Here is a 12,991-nt window from a genome sequence, read left to right on the forward strand (position 1 = left end):
CCATCCACGGGGCTCGATTTGTGTTCTTTGCCTCGCAAAACTTTCTGCTGCAGGGGCAGCCCGAAGTTCCTGTAGAAGCGATTGTTTGGGAAACGTCAGCTATCGTCAGTATTTTTCTGGAAAATCTGGCGTGGTGAATGAAGGGTGGTATTTTTAGAAAGGAGCTTTTTATTTTTGGAGGCATTTGTGAAGCCCACCTGTTAACCATTAGCGGGGACAGAGGTTGGCTTTCATCGTTCGCAAACCCGGGCGCATCTGGGGGCTGCGGCCGTTACTCGCTTGATCCAAGCTCTTTCCAGTCATGGACAAATCAAAGTGTCTTTCCCTTTAAAAGTCATAACCAAGTATTTCTAAAGCTGAACAGAAAGTAAGGTAGTTTAGTCAGAGTGGTGGCAGTTTAGTCAGAGTGGTGGCACTCTCCTGCGTTTAGGAGCGTGGTTGCAGGAGCGTTTGACTTTTCCTTTTCCTCTTGGAATTTCAGACTGAGATGCTTCCATGGTCCAGAGTTTTATTGTCAACTTTATAGCATACAAATCGTAGATGATGTTTTCTTCCATCAGCTTTCCCTCTTTTTAAGGTAGTTTTCTCCTCGCCAGCCCATGTGGGATCCCGGGGCTGGGCTGGCAGGGCAGCTCCAGATGCCCTGCAGAGCTGCTGCCCCACAGCCCACTTTGCTGACAGCTCCCTCTCATCCCCCCTGCTTTTCCAAGGGCAAAGTTGTGCCCTTTTCCACTCCAGCTTTTCCTAGATTCAAAGGAATGTCCTCATAGCAAGAACTATAGCAGAGCCTGTCATCTTTAACGCCAGCATTTCAGTGCAGAGATTTGTTACTGGGGTCTGGTGGTAATATTCCTTGTATCAGGAAAAACATCACCCTCAAAGTATGAGGTCCCAGGCACGAGCTGGAAGTGGTGTACCGAAGCCTTTGGCCGGGAAAGTTGATTTATCCATCAGGCTGGCTGCAGTTCAAATAAAACTTCTTCAGTTCAGCTGACTCTGGCAAGGATGAAATACCCTAATGAAAAAACACCCTGAATCTGGGTTTGCCCAACCATTTGGAAAAGGTAGGTTAATTTTCCCTGGGTTTTTTTGGGGCTGTTTACTAGCTATGGGAATTGAAAGTGGCTTCGTGTTTAAGTGGAAGAAATGGAAAAGCTTCTCGGAACACAGCACTGGCAATTTGCAAGTGTTTTGTTAAGATCTGGTGGATGATGCTGTCTCATAAAACCTGATGGGTGTCACATTTACTCCTCACATCAGATCTAGTGTGAGTATTCCTGCCTTTGCTCTATATTCTCGGTGTAGTAAGTTAAAGAAGTAGAGAGTGGAGCTGCTGGTGAGCAGCTCTTAAATCTGGGCTGATTGCTTACACCTGCCCCAGAGGTTGGGGTTTTTCAGCCCCCCCCCATCCCAGCTGTTAAAGATATTCCAATTATAGGCTCTGACAGGAGAAATGGCATCAGGGCTCACAGGTGAATTAAAAGACCGTGTGTGGGTGGTGCAAGGTGATTGTTGGTTCCCTCTTGCAGGGAGCACTCAAACTTTGAAGGGGAAGTTTTAGCAAGTCCTCGCTGGTTTCTCTCTGGTTGCTGGGATAAAACAAATGTTTTAGCCAGGAATTGATTGGTGTTTTCTCTACTGCTGTTTGTGATGCTGGAAGATGTAGTTCCAAAGCGCGGTTCATCACACCCAGGTAGGAAGATGTAATTCCAAAATGCAGTTTGTCGTGTTCAGGTTTGCCTGGGCCAACTCTTATTCCTTCTGCTATGTTCCTGTGGCTTGTTGTTTGTGTTGGTTTTTGGTGGTTTTTTTTTTTTTTTTTTTTTTGCTCCTTCTCCTTTGCCAAAGAAAATAAGATTTAGGTAAAAGGATGAAAAATGCCATGACTGTTCTTTGCCCCAGCAAGGGCATGGAAACAAAATCTTCTCGTTATGCCACATGTCCTGTCCTTCTGCTCAGCTCCATCATGGTGAAGAGATTGGTATCTTTGGAATTTTGCTAAGGAGTCACCACATAAAATTTTGTGTGAACTCAGCAGGAGTTTTGGTGACAGAGCACAGAAAAATCAGTTGTTATTTATTTAGTTCTACAGTGATGCTTTATAAGTGTGTACACACTTTATAAGTGTGTACTCCTGTTTCTTGCACTGTGAACCCTGGTGATTTCTTAAGAACCAGGAGTAAACATCTGGAGCTTTTTAATTAGTTTTTGTTTCTCCTCTCTAAGGTGGTAATGCTGGTGGGACATTGGCATTTGCTTTGGTTGGTTGGGTTTGTTGTACATGGGCTGGTGAGGCGGTGCTGTGTGGGAAGGTCACAGTGGTCCTGCTGCTAAAGCTTAGGGGGTTTTTTTGCTCTGTAATGATTTCATAGAGTCATCATAGAATTATGGAATGGTTTGGGTTGGAAAGGACCTTAAAAATTCATCCAACTCCAACCCCCCTGCTATGGGCACCGACACCTTGCACTAGACTAGGTGGCTCAAAGCCCCACCCAGCCTGGCCTTGAACACTTCCCAGGATATGCTGTGAATTTTTAGTGCCTGGGTTGTATTATTGGGAACTTCTGTGGGATTATTAAAAAGAAATACACCTGTAAAAGCATGTGGTGGAACCAGTGTGGCCTGATGGAGAGATTTGCATCTGCATGCTCTGACGGTCAGTGCAGGTGGGATGAAATTTGCTTTGGCTGGTCTGGGGTCTGTAATCATGTGTCCTGTGTCAGGAGGAGTGTGGTGAGGAGCAGGGGCAGTGTTTTCCCCCAGACATCCAAGCTGTGGTGCTGCAGAGGATGCCCTGCAGTGATGCACGTGTCACTGCCTCTGTTCCCATGGGTGTTGGGGTTTTGGTGTTTCCCATACGTGTTGGCCGGTGGGGAAATGTGTGTAGCTCCTGGAAGGCAGACACGAAGCTGCCATCAGACCCCTGCAGCAGCTGTGGAGGGGGCTCAGCATTGTTGGCATCAACTTCAGTAGACCCATCAACCCTTCCTGGAGCTCCTCAGTGCTGCTGTGTGGTGGTGTTGCCACCTTTGGAGGTTTTCATGGGGTTTTTAGCCCATCCTGAAATCCCAGTCAGGGAGCAGAGCATGCTCAGTTCTTGTGATTTTGCCAAAGGAGGACAGCACCTAGAAGACCATCACCTTTCAGGGCTCCCCTGCTCCACAGGGTTACAGGGTTATTTTGGATAATTCAGCTTTGTTTTTCAAATACATGGTATTCTGTGTGGATCAAAGTAGGCATCTTGATAGGCATCTATAAAGTCCCATCTGTTCTGGGCCTTTACTGTTAAATGCAAATAAAACTCAAGTTACTTGAACACATCAGTTGTAGACTTTAATTATTAATGACTTGCTCCTCCAGCCTTACCTGGCAGTAATTTCATGTATCCTTTAAGCCGGTAAAAAACAGTGGTCCTGCTGAAGTACTGGGCTCTTGTCCATCCCTCCTGATGGAAAGTAGATTTTATATGGCTAAAAACAACTTGCTTGACTGTTGAATTTTGGACTCTGCTTTGCTCAAGTCCTCTCTCTGATCCCACCAGCAGTCAGAGCAGTGTGAGATTAGGAAGGATTTTAGCCACAATGGTGACCAACTCGAGGTTGACCGTTCACACCATTCTTTGGGCACAGGTGTAGAGTGCAGGGTACCTTGGCTGTGAGTTTTGTGAGGAGGTGCTGGTAGGAACCTCACTGAGCTGGTGTTCACACCAGGTCAGCTGTGGTTGCTCCATGTACATAAACTTGTGCAATGTTGTCACACACTCAGCCACTGTTTCCTTGCAGCAGCATATATCAATTATTTCTGAAATAGACCCCTGAAGCACAACGTAGAGGGAGAATGTGTGGATTACAGAAATAATATTTACAAGGGAGCCAAATCTTTAATGAGACCAGGAGTAATGTAGATGGGTTCTCTGTTGCTAAATATAACAGATATGTAATGGATGCTGCTTATCTTTTTTTTCTTTTTTTTTTTCTGTTTTTTTAGTGACCCATTCACTTTGCAAAAGAGGAGCTTTTGTGCTGAGGAGGTTGGCACAAAATTGTGGGATATTCCAAAATCAGCCTGGCTTTTAGTTATTACTGTAATAACTATAATGTGTGGCTCTGCAAGGTATGAGCAACCATGGCTGGGAGTGTGGATGAGCCCCTTTGAAATGCTGATGGGCTTTGGGAACAGTGACAGGTGTACGAGGACTGCAGAATCAGCCCCAAAAGAGGCTGACAGAGGAGTGGAGCTGGTACATCATTGTTGGGGTAGAAAATAAGCAAACCCAGCAATGAATCCCATAGCTGGGTCCTGTGCAGATGGTGGGTGTCACACCATGGCATGTGATGAGCTCTGCAAGTCCTCCTGCAGTGATGAATATTCCTGTTTATATTTGGGTGAAGCTGCTGTGATAGGTGTAATGAGCTCTGCAGGTCCTCAGCCTGCAGTTGTGGGTATTTCTGTTAATATTTAGGGGAAGCTGCCATGACCTGTTTGTTCCCTTCTCACTAAACAATTCCCTTTTGGCCCTGTTGGTGCCTGCCAGTGGCAGAACTGTCATCCAGGATGGCTCCCAGCTTTCCAGTATCTTTTCCAGCATCCCAAGCATGTGTGTTCAGCTCCATGGACACTCCTGGCTGAGGCTTCTCCACAGTGTGGGGTCTCTGACTACCTTATTCCTCTATGGGTGATGCACAAGGAGCACTTTGGGCATCAGGAGCTTGTAGTTTACATTCTAGATAAAGTTTTTAATTAAAAATTGGCCTTATGCAGTCTTCTTAGAGTAGCTGCATCTTGGCTTTCCTTGTCAGCTCTCCCTGGTTTTGTCAGAGTATCCTTTAGTTTTACCATGATATATCTGTGTGGAGAGTGTCCTTTGTTTGTCTTAGCTGGAGGGGAAAACCCTGCAAATAAATTCCCTTTTAAAAATACATGAGGCCAAATATAAGAGATTATATTAATACCTGTAGAACTGCCATAAAGAGTTCACTCTTTTTTACTTTTATACTGAAAACCAGGTTTTCCATTAGAGGGGATGTTGGAAGGAATCAGTAAATTAGGCAAAGTAATAAGGCTAAATACTAGATGTTACACTTAGAAGTTGAGAGACTTGAGTTTTGCTGGGATTAATTGTAGATGAAATCAATTTCAATATACGGAGAAAAAAAAATCCTTTTCATCAGCTTTCATGATTTCAGTTGTCTGACGTTTCATGATCCCACAGAACAACTTTGTGTAGATTTTATATTTGCCACTGGTCTGAGCTGGTCCCTCTTTTCATACAAAGAAATGGTACGATGCAACATTTGAGCCTGGAATTAGGGTATCTCAAAGTTTAGTACTGGAATACCTGTGCTAACTTCAGCTTTGCCCTTTGCTAGTAACAACAGTGTTTCTCAGATAAAATACCTATTCTACCTGTTTTCTGTTCCCAGAAGGAAGCAGGATTTGTTTTATCTGCTGTAATATCATTCCCAGGTGAAGCACTAGAATGACATATTTTTCCCATCTGTATATCTATGTCTGTGTATCTGGACAGCAAAAGTTGTGAGTTAGAATCAGCTTAGATAGATTTGGAGAGAAAAAGTGCAACTTTAGTTTTGTCTAGCCAGAAGTTTGACATAATTCTTGGATCTGTGCTTTCTTGGAGGTGACCCAACTTCACTAAATACTGGTTCCAGCCTTGCTTGGGGTATGAAATCTCACCGTGGTCCAGCCACAGGCAGTGAGGTTTCAGCCACTGATTTTTTGCTGTGGTTGTTTCTGAAAAAGTTTCCGTTGAATGATGTGTCAGGAGGGAGAATCTGGCCAAGTGTCTCTGCTTGTCTGTTCCACCTTCAGCCATCGCCCTTCCAGCCTGGGCTCTGGGTTGTTTAAGGTGCTGGATGCCAAATTGGGGTGCTCAGCCCTTATGATATGGTCGATGTCTGCACATCCATGTGCCTGAGAGCAGAATCAATAGCAAAGAACAGGCATCAGAGCTTAGGGAAAGGGGTGCAGAGAGAAGCTGTGGCTGGTAGTGATGAGGACAACAAACCATTCTGCAAAATACTAGAAATCAAACTAGGTTGTTAGATGAGAACATCAAAAATATTACACTTTTGTTGGGGGGGGGGGGGGAATGATGTGTTTAGTTCCTGTTAAGACTGTGGTAGAAGTAAATGTTCTTTAGTCAGGCCTTTGTGCACCAGCCCCACTGTCTCTCATCAGAAAAGGTTTAGAGAGTAAACTGAGCCAGTAATGTGTATTTCAGTAAGTCTTGAAGTACTGGAGAATTCCAGTGAACCGTGGCAATGCTTATCTTGTACTATTCTAGAAAAGCAGTAAATGGGCCAGGCTGAGTATCACAAACCTGTCAGCTCAACATGAGTCCTGGACAGACGCTCCAAGTCACTGCTAGGGATTTATTTAAGGTTGGAGGCAGGATGGTGATGCACTTGGTCTCCAATGGCTTGGGTTTAAAGGCAGCATATCCTTGAGAACTAACTTTTCTGTTTCCAGGAATCCCTCATTGATTGGATTGATAAAGGTGACTGGGGGGGGGGGTTATTTCCTTAGAACTGGTCAATAAATGCAGCTTGGTTACAGCACCACTGTTTGGGCTGGGGATGTGCAAAAGAACAAATGGCTGAGACCCAGCAGAGCGTCAGCTCTCAAAATCCTCTGGTAAAATCAGGAATAATTCCCAAACATCCCCTTCTAGCAGCCTCTCTGAACACTCCTTTTTGTCCTTACACCGCTTAATGTGTGAGCAAGCCGTGATAAGGCAGAGAGTCACTGCAGCTGAAGCTTGAAATGTCACAAAGATTGGGAGAGTGGTAAATAACGAACGGGAGTGACCGCTGGTGAAAGCAATTTGTATTGCCTGGATACAAGCAGGTAATATTTCTCAGATGGCCAACTGTAAATTTCTCTATCTGAGAGCAAACAACAGGGGCCGTAGCTCCAGGATGCTGTCTGGAGAAATCATGTCTTTATGGAGGAGCGGGGAGTCACGAGCCAGCGCCGCTAATATGATATTATGGGCAAAGGTCTTGTGTGCTCCTTGTCTGAGCTGGCAGGTGGCTGCCAGGCTGGAGCAGGGACGTGGCAGCCACCCTGCCCCTGCTGCCTGGCAAGGAGGGGCTGTGGAGGGCTGCGGGAACGCAGAAGGAGTCGGGAAGGGATGCACGAGAAGGGTCCAGGACCTCCATCTGCTTGACTTATCCAGGAGAGTGTTGGAAGGTAAATTGATTAAGGGAATTAGTGTTATCATGGGGAAAATAAATTGAATGATAAAGAGCTCTTGGGTCTGGCAGGCAGAGTTTTAACAAGACCTGAAAGCTGGAAGGTGAAGCCAGGGAAAGAACAAGGGTGAAGGTCCATGGTTTCAGCACTGTTGGTGGTGGAAGAAGCTGCTGAAGGTGCTGATGATTTCTCGACCTTTGGAAATGCTGAGTTCAGGGGTGTTTGTTCATTGGAGTGAAAGAGGCTCAAGCAGTGATTAATTTAGGTAAGTTACTGTGCAGTGTGTCAGGCTAAAAAATCACAGTGGTCTCTTCTGACCTCAAAATCTGTGAAAACCTACCATTTAAATGAGAGCATCCAGGTGTTTGCAGATCCCAAGCACCAGCATGACAGATTTTCTTCAAGAAGATGCCCTGCAGAGAGGAGACCTGTGTCTGAAGGTGGAGATTACAGGATGGGACCTTGAGCACTCAGGAAAGCTCCTGTAGGTTCTTCATTTCCCCACCATTTCCCTAAAATATGCCTTGTATCCGTCACAGGGATGAGTTACTTCCAGTGTCAACACCAGGTACTTGGCACAGGGTGAGAAGTTCGCAAGGGCCGTGTTAGTCTGTGTTGTGTCTAATGCCTGGGTCAGGTGTGAGTTAATTTAGGTGCAGGAAGGAAATGAGGGAGGATTACTTTTTTTGATAGTTGTGTGTTTTATCTGATCATGCAGAATTTATTCAAACTCCAAGCCAGCTCTTGGTGGCCACAGAACATCAGAAATAGCTCTGACCCTGGTGAGAAACTTGAGAGCAGAAGAGTGAAAACTGATCAAACCAGGTCAAATCCAGATTTAAACATCAATTGTACATTGCTGGTGTAGTGATTTTGTTTGTGTGCACATTTATTTTTGAAGTAAGAACGTGCAGTTGGATGTTTGAAGATTTACTCTGCTTTTAGGTGAGTTTGCAGATGGGTCTGTCCATGTCATCCATCATTCATAGAGGAGATTTGTGGGATCACTGGCCTCCATGTAGTGCTTGAGTATGATGAAGCTGTTATGGCAGGAACGTTGTTTCAGATCCCCTTTCTGTATATACAGTGTACATCTGTATCTACATATACCTATACAGTATATATCTACCTCTATATCTATACACAGAGCTATACATATATAAATGTAAATATATATATACAGAGGTCTATATCTTCTGGGTCTTTCGGACTAGAAGTCGAATATGTTAAAAACCCAATTGTAAAGAAAACAAGGAATATGTGAAAACATCAAACTAATGATGTTTAGTGGTTTATTTGGCCACTCAAGGTCTCTGTGTGCTGTCTGATCTCTGGGAGAGAAATTGGAGCAAACCAGGAATTTGTTGGTGCAATTAAAAGTGGGGGGAAAAAAAGATGGACTCGCGTGGTAACACAGCTTGGGCTAATGCTGTGAATTAAGGACATTTAGATGTTTGGCTTTGTATGATTTAGCTTAAACAAACAAACATTGCATTAATCTCATTACTCTAGCAAGTGAAATAAACCTTTAAGGCACTTAAACCCTGCCCATGGTGGTGAACTCTCAGACCAGCGAGACCCATTTCCACACAGCACAGCTACTCCTGTGTGTAACGTTACTCACCTGTGCAAGTGCTCGCAGGAGGGGGAGCCAATTTGGGGCTGGTGGAAGGGACCCACAACTGCCTCTGAGTTGGGAGGGACCCACAAGGATAATCCAGTCCAACTCCTGGCCCTGCAGACACCCCAACAATCCCACCCTGTCCCTTAGAGTGTTGTCCAAACACTCCTTGGGCTCTGGCAGCCTTGGTGCTGTGCCCGCTGCCCTGGGGAGCCTGGTCAGTGCCCAGCCACCCTCTGGGGGAAAGACCTTTTCCTGAGATCCAGTCTAAACCTGCCCTGGCACAGCTTCATGCCATTTGGGAATTGCATTGGTCTGACTGGCAGAGCCAGGGGCACGAAGGGTGAGTTTTTTGCTGCCAGGTGCTAGGTGCTGCTCAGGATCCTGGCACCAGTCATCCACGTCTCTGTGTTACTTCTGTATCCTTCCACTATAAAAGATGGGATTGCAAAGGTCCTTGTAGGGAATGTAATACCCCCCCCAAAGCTGTCATTCAGAGCTGTGTATTCCTGTGTGTGTTGTCCTTCCATCGCTCTGTTGGTGTAATGGATGTAACAAACCCCGGCTTGGAGAGTTTGGATATTTCCTTGTTAAGTGTCCTGTGGTCTGCACTTCCTTTAGAGGAGAATGTAAAAATTTCATTAACCTGGACATGTTAGGCCAGCCTAGGAATTTTCTGTTGTCATTCAGTTGCATTTGTTTGGGCTCTGGTAAGGCAGAAAATGACTGAACCACATGTCATGTTTATAAGATCAAGAGTACCTTGCTATTTTCATACAGATCTCTTAATAGAGATTAAACACAAAATAAAGCAGAATGCATCAACAGTGATATTCCCATAAGCAATATTGTAACTTGTATGCAGTGTAATTATATTTTGTACACTTGCCAATTAAGCAGTTATGCTTTAGAGAAAAATTACTTTCAAGAGATGGAAGAAAAGTATCGCAGTAAATCAAATAAAATATACATGTGTTAGAGGGTTTTGTGTATGCAGCTGAAATTTTAAAATTTCCTGCTGTGTTGAGGTTGCCACGTGCATAACCACTCTCTGTGTCCTGTAGCTTTTTTTGGACTGGAAGATAGCAGATAGGAAAAAAAATAAGGCATAAGAAAAGACATTACTTCCTGGGATAGCCGCGTACCACATGAAGCTGAGATGCTCCGGAGTCCTGCTCTCCATCCCCACTCCTTTTGAGCTCCTGCCCAGTCCTGCTGCCCCAGAGTAGGACAAGGTGTGGGTGCCAGCTGGGCATTTGGATCTGTGCACCCCAAGCCCCAGGGTGACTGCCCCACAGCTTGTGGCTACTGTGGAGTCGCCCCTGCTCCATAACATCATAGAACCATGGAATGGTTTGGGTTGGAAGGGACCTTAAAGATCATTTTGTTCCAACCCCCTGCCATGGGCAGGGACACCTTCCACTAGCCCAGGTTGCTCCAAGGCCTGTCCAGCCTGGCCTTGGACACTTCCAGGGATGGGGCAGCCACAGCTTCTCTGGGCAACCTGTGCCAGGGCCTCCCCACCCTCACAGGGAAGAATTTCTTCCCAATATCCCATCTAACCCTGCCCTCTGGCAGTTTCCCTGATATGTCTTGTCCTGTTCTGTTGGCTATGCACTGGAAAAGAGCACTTGGAACACGTGGATGTGGCACCTGGGGACATGGTTCAGTGGTGGCCTTGGCAGTGCTGGGTTAACGGTTGGACTCGATGGTCTTAGAAGTCTTTTCCAACCTAAATTATTCTATGGTTTTATGAAACATGTTTTGGGTTTGGGCTGGTTTTCTTCCCTTTTCAAGCATTTTTGCTCTTGTTGCTCTCGAGTCAGTTTGTCCTTTCACCCCACACTCCCCATGGTAGCTCACCACCTGATGGTGTGGGACTGCGCTGAGCCTTGTTTGTGATTAAAACCCCTCAAAATAACCCTCTCCCAGAAATTCATGCCTTCCTGTTCTTCACCTTCACTGGCAGCAGTGGCACTGCAGTGTTGGGAGTGAGAAATGTCAGCGTTCCACTCAAATTGATGTTTGCCTGTAATTTCAGTGACCGTCCTTTGGTATCTCGGGTATCCTCAGCAGTTAGACCTGCTCTGAGGAGTTGTGCAGATGTTGTCTTGGTGAGTGATGCTCTGTTCATGTGCCACAAGCCAAGACCCGAGAGCCTGAAATAACTTGCATGGAAGTGTACCCCGAAATGCTGGTATCCAGTGTGTGTCCAGTCTGGGCTTCCTGGGAATTAGAGAGCTCTGTAAAGTCATTAGGAAGTTTCCAAGGTACTGATATTGGCTGAACAGGCAAACTTAGTGCAGGGTGACTGTTAAGAAATTTAAGTTGCTGATAGAAGTGATACAAGGTTTTTTTATTTTACTGTGAGGTCTTTGAGGAGTTTAAAACATTTCACTGAGCATCAGTGGTTTAAATGAGCTGGTGAAGACTATGGCCAGGCTAGATGGGGCTTTGAACAACCTGGTCTAGTGGAAGGTGTCCCTGTGCATGGAAAGGGGTTGGAACTGGGTGATCTTTAGGGTCCATTCCAACCTAAACCATTCTGTGATTCTGTGCTGTGTGTCTGAAAGGAGGCGAGGGGAGCCCTGTGGCTCTTGCTCCCTGTCAGCTCTTGGGAGCCTCTGCTCGTGTAAGACCTCTTCTGCTTTTTTTCTTCTAAATCACTAAATGTACGTTTTCATCTGGAACTCACAACATTACTTTAAAAATCACTTTCTGTCATACAGAATTAAGAATATGTCACTTGAAATGTGTCAAACAAATATATTGGAGTGAAAAAACAACCCTCAGAAAACTCAGGATAAGGTCTGCTGGGAGGGAAGTGCTGCAGAAGACTTCTTGTGTTGTGGCTGGTGGCCTGGTGACCATCCCTCCCTCGCTGTTAGCCATGGGATATGTCTGGCTCTGGGATCTGGCTATTTTCCCTCCTGCACCAACACATAGCTGCAGCCTGGGCTTGGAAATGTTTCCTCAAGTTCTAACATGTGTGCTGTGTAGGGGAATAATTTGTCAGCAATTTAATGGTGGTCCTCACTGAAAGATACATCAGTGTTTTCAGCATAATAATTCCCTTTTATTTGAGGGGTTTAACTGGCCAGAGAGTTGTCTCCTGTGATGTGCATCTTTCCCAAGTGAGCTAATTAAAAACACCCCACTTTCCGAGTGGCCCTACTGTCCTTTCCTTAACTCTCTATTACAAATAGTCCTGTAGGTCAGATGAAGAAGGAATCCAGGCTCACCAGGTGTTGGTTTTTTTTTTTGTTGTTGTTGTATGGCTGCATTGGTGAGACACAGGGCTGGCAAGGGATGGCACTGTCAGAGCTATGTGAGTGGAGCTCCCCTCGACACCCTGGACTAACACACCTGCAGCCTTTGGAATAAGCTGTGTGTCATCCAAAGCACTCATGTTCTAAATGGGAATATCTGAGCGTGCCTGGCATGATTTGTTTTTTCAGTGTTACAAATCTGCACGCTTTCAAAGGCTTTATAGAAGGTGTTTGCGTGGAAAAACTTGTCAAGAGAGTTTTGTTTCAAGATGACTGAATAAAGCAGCGAAATAAAATCAGGGTGGTGTAGAGTAGGGTTCCCAGCTGCCCTCCGTCTCTGTTCCCCTGGACCCTGGCTTGCAGCATCACATTCCTATGTGGGTTGTGCCAGCTTCTGCCTTTCTCAGGAGAATAACAATGCTCTTGGGCAGGCGACCACTCACCTGCTGTGGTTCCATTCCCACTCTCCACTGCATTTCCAGTCCTGCTCTCCAGTGCCAGTGGTGGATCTCTTACCTTTCCCCTCCCACACCGTCCCTTTGCTGTGCTGCCAGCACCAAGTGCTGGATACACACTGACAACCGCAGGGCTTTTGTTCCTCCCCTCCAGCCCTGTGCCTTTGGATCCTCAGGAGTCTGGAAGCCGTGGCAAGTTTATTTCCCTTGGTTTATTTTTAGCCTCATGCTCCTGGCCCTGCTGTTGGTGCTGGCCATCACTTCACGATCCAATGGTGTAAAGAGGTGTAACACAGTGAGTCCGTGTCTGTGGGTGGGATTATTCCTCCAGCGGTTTTACCTTGCTCATCCCTGATGTGCCCACGCTGGTGGAAATGACCACTGGGCTCTGTCCCTGCCCACAGCAGGACAGGCAGGAGGGGTTTGGAAGT

The 12,991-nt window shown here is 45.8% G+C and overlaps 1 long non-coding RNA gene across 2 annotated transcripts; it reads right to left on the bottom strand.

Moving 5' to 3' along the window:
- Positions 1 to 5,560: 5,560 nt before the first annotated feature.
- LOC113990730 lies at positions 5,561 to 10,116 on the bottom strand. Of its 2 annotated transcripts, none has more exons than XR_003541716.2 (3): positions 9,982 to 10,116; positions 7,556 to 7,628; positions 5,561 to 5,931 (listed from the first exon to the last, which is right to left on the bottom strand). It is a non-coding gene; the product is annotated as an uncharacterized LOC113990730 (long non-coding RNA). The 2 variants fall into 2 exon arrangements; XR_005564951.1 differs by having other exon boundaries at positions 9,962 to 10,116.
- Between the last annotated feature and the right edge of the window lie 2,875 nt (positions 10,117 to 12,991).

The sequence above is a fragment of the Pipra filicauda genome, unplaced genomic scaffold (assembly GCF_003945595.2).
Source record: "Pipra filicauda isolate LSUMZ 115617 unplaced genomic scaffold, ASM394559v2 scaffold395_size657635_pilon, whole genome shotgun sequence".
Classification (NCBI taxonomy): domain Eukaryota; kingdom Metazoa; phylum Chordata; class Aves; order Passeriformes; family Pipridae; genus Pipra; species Pipra filicauda.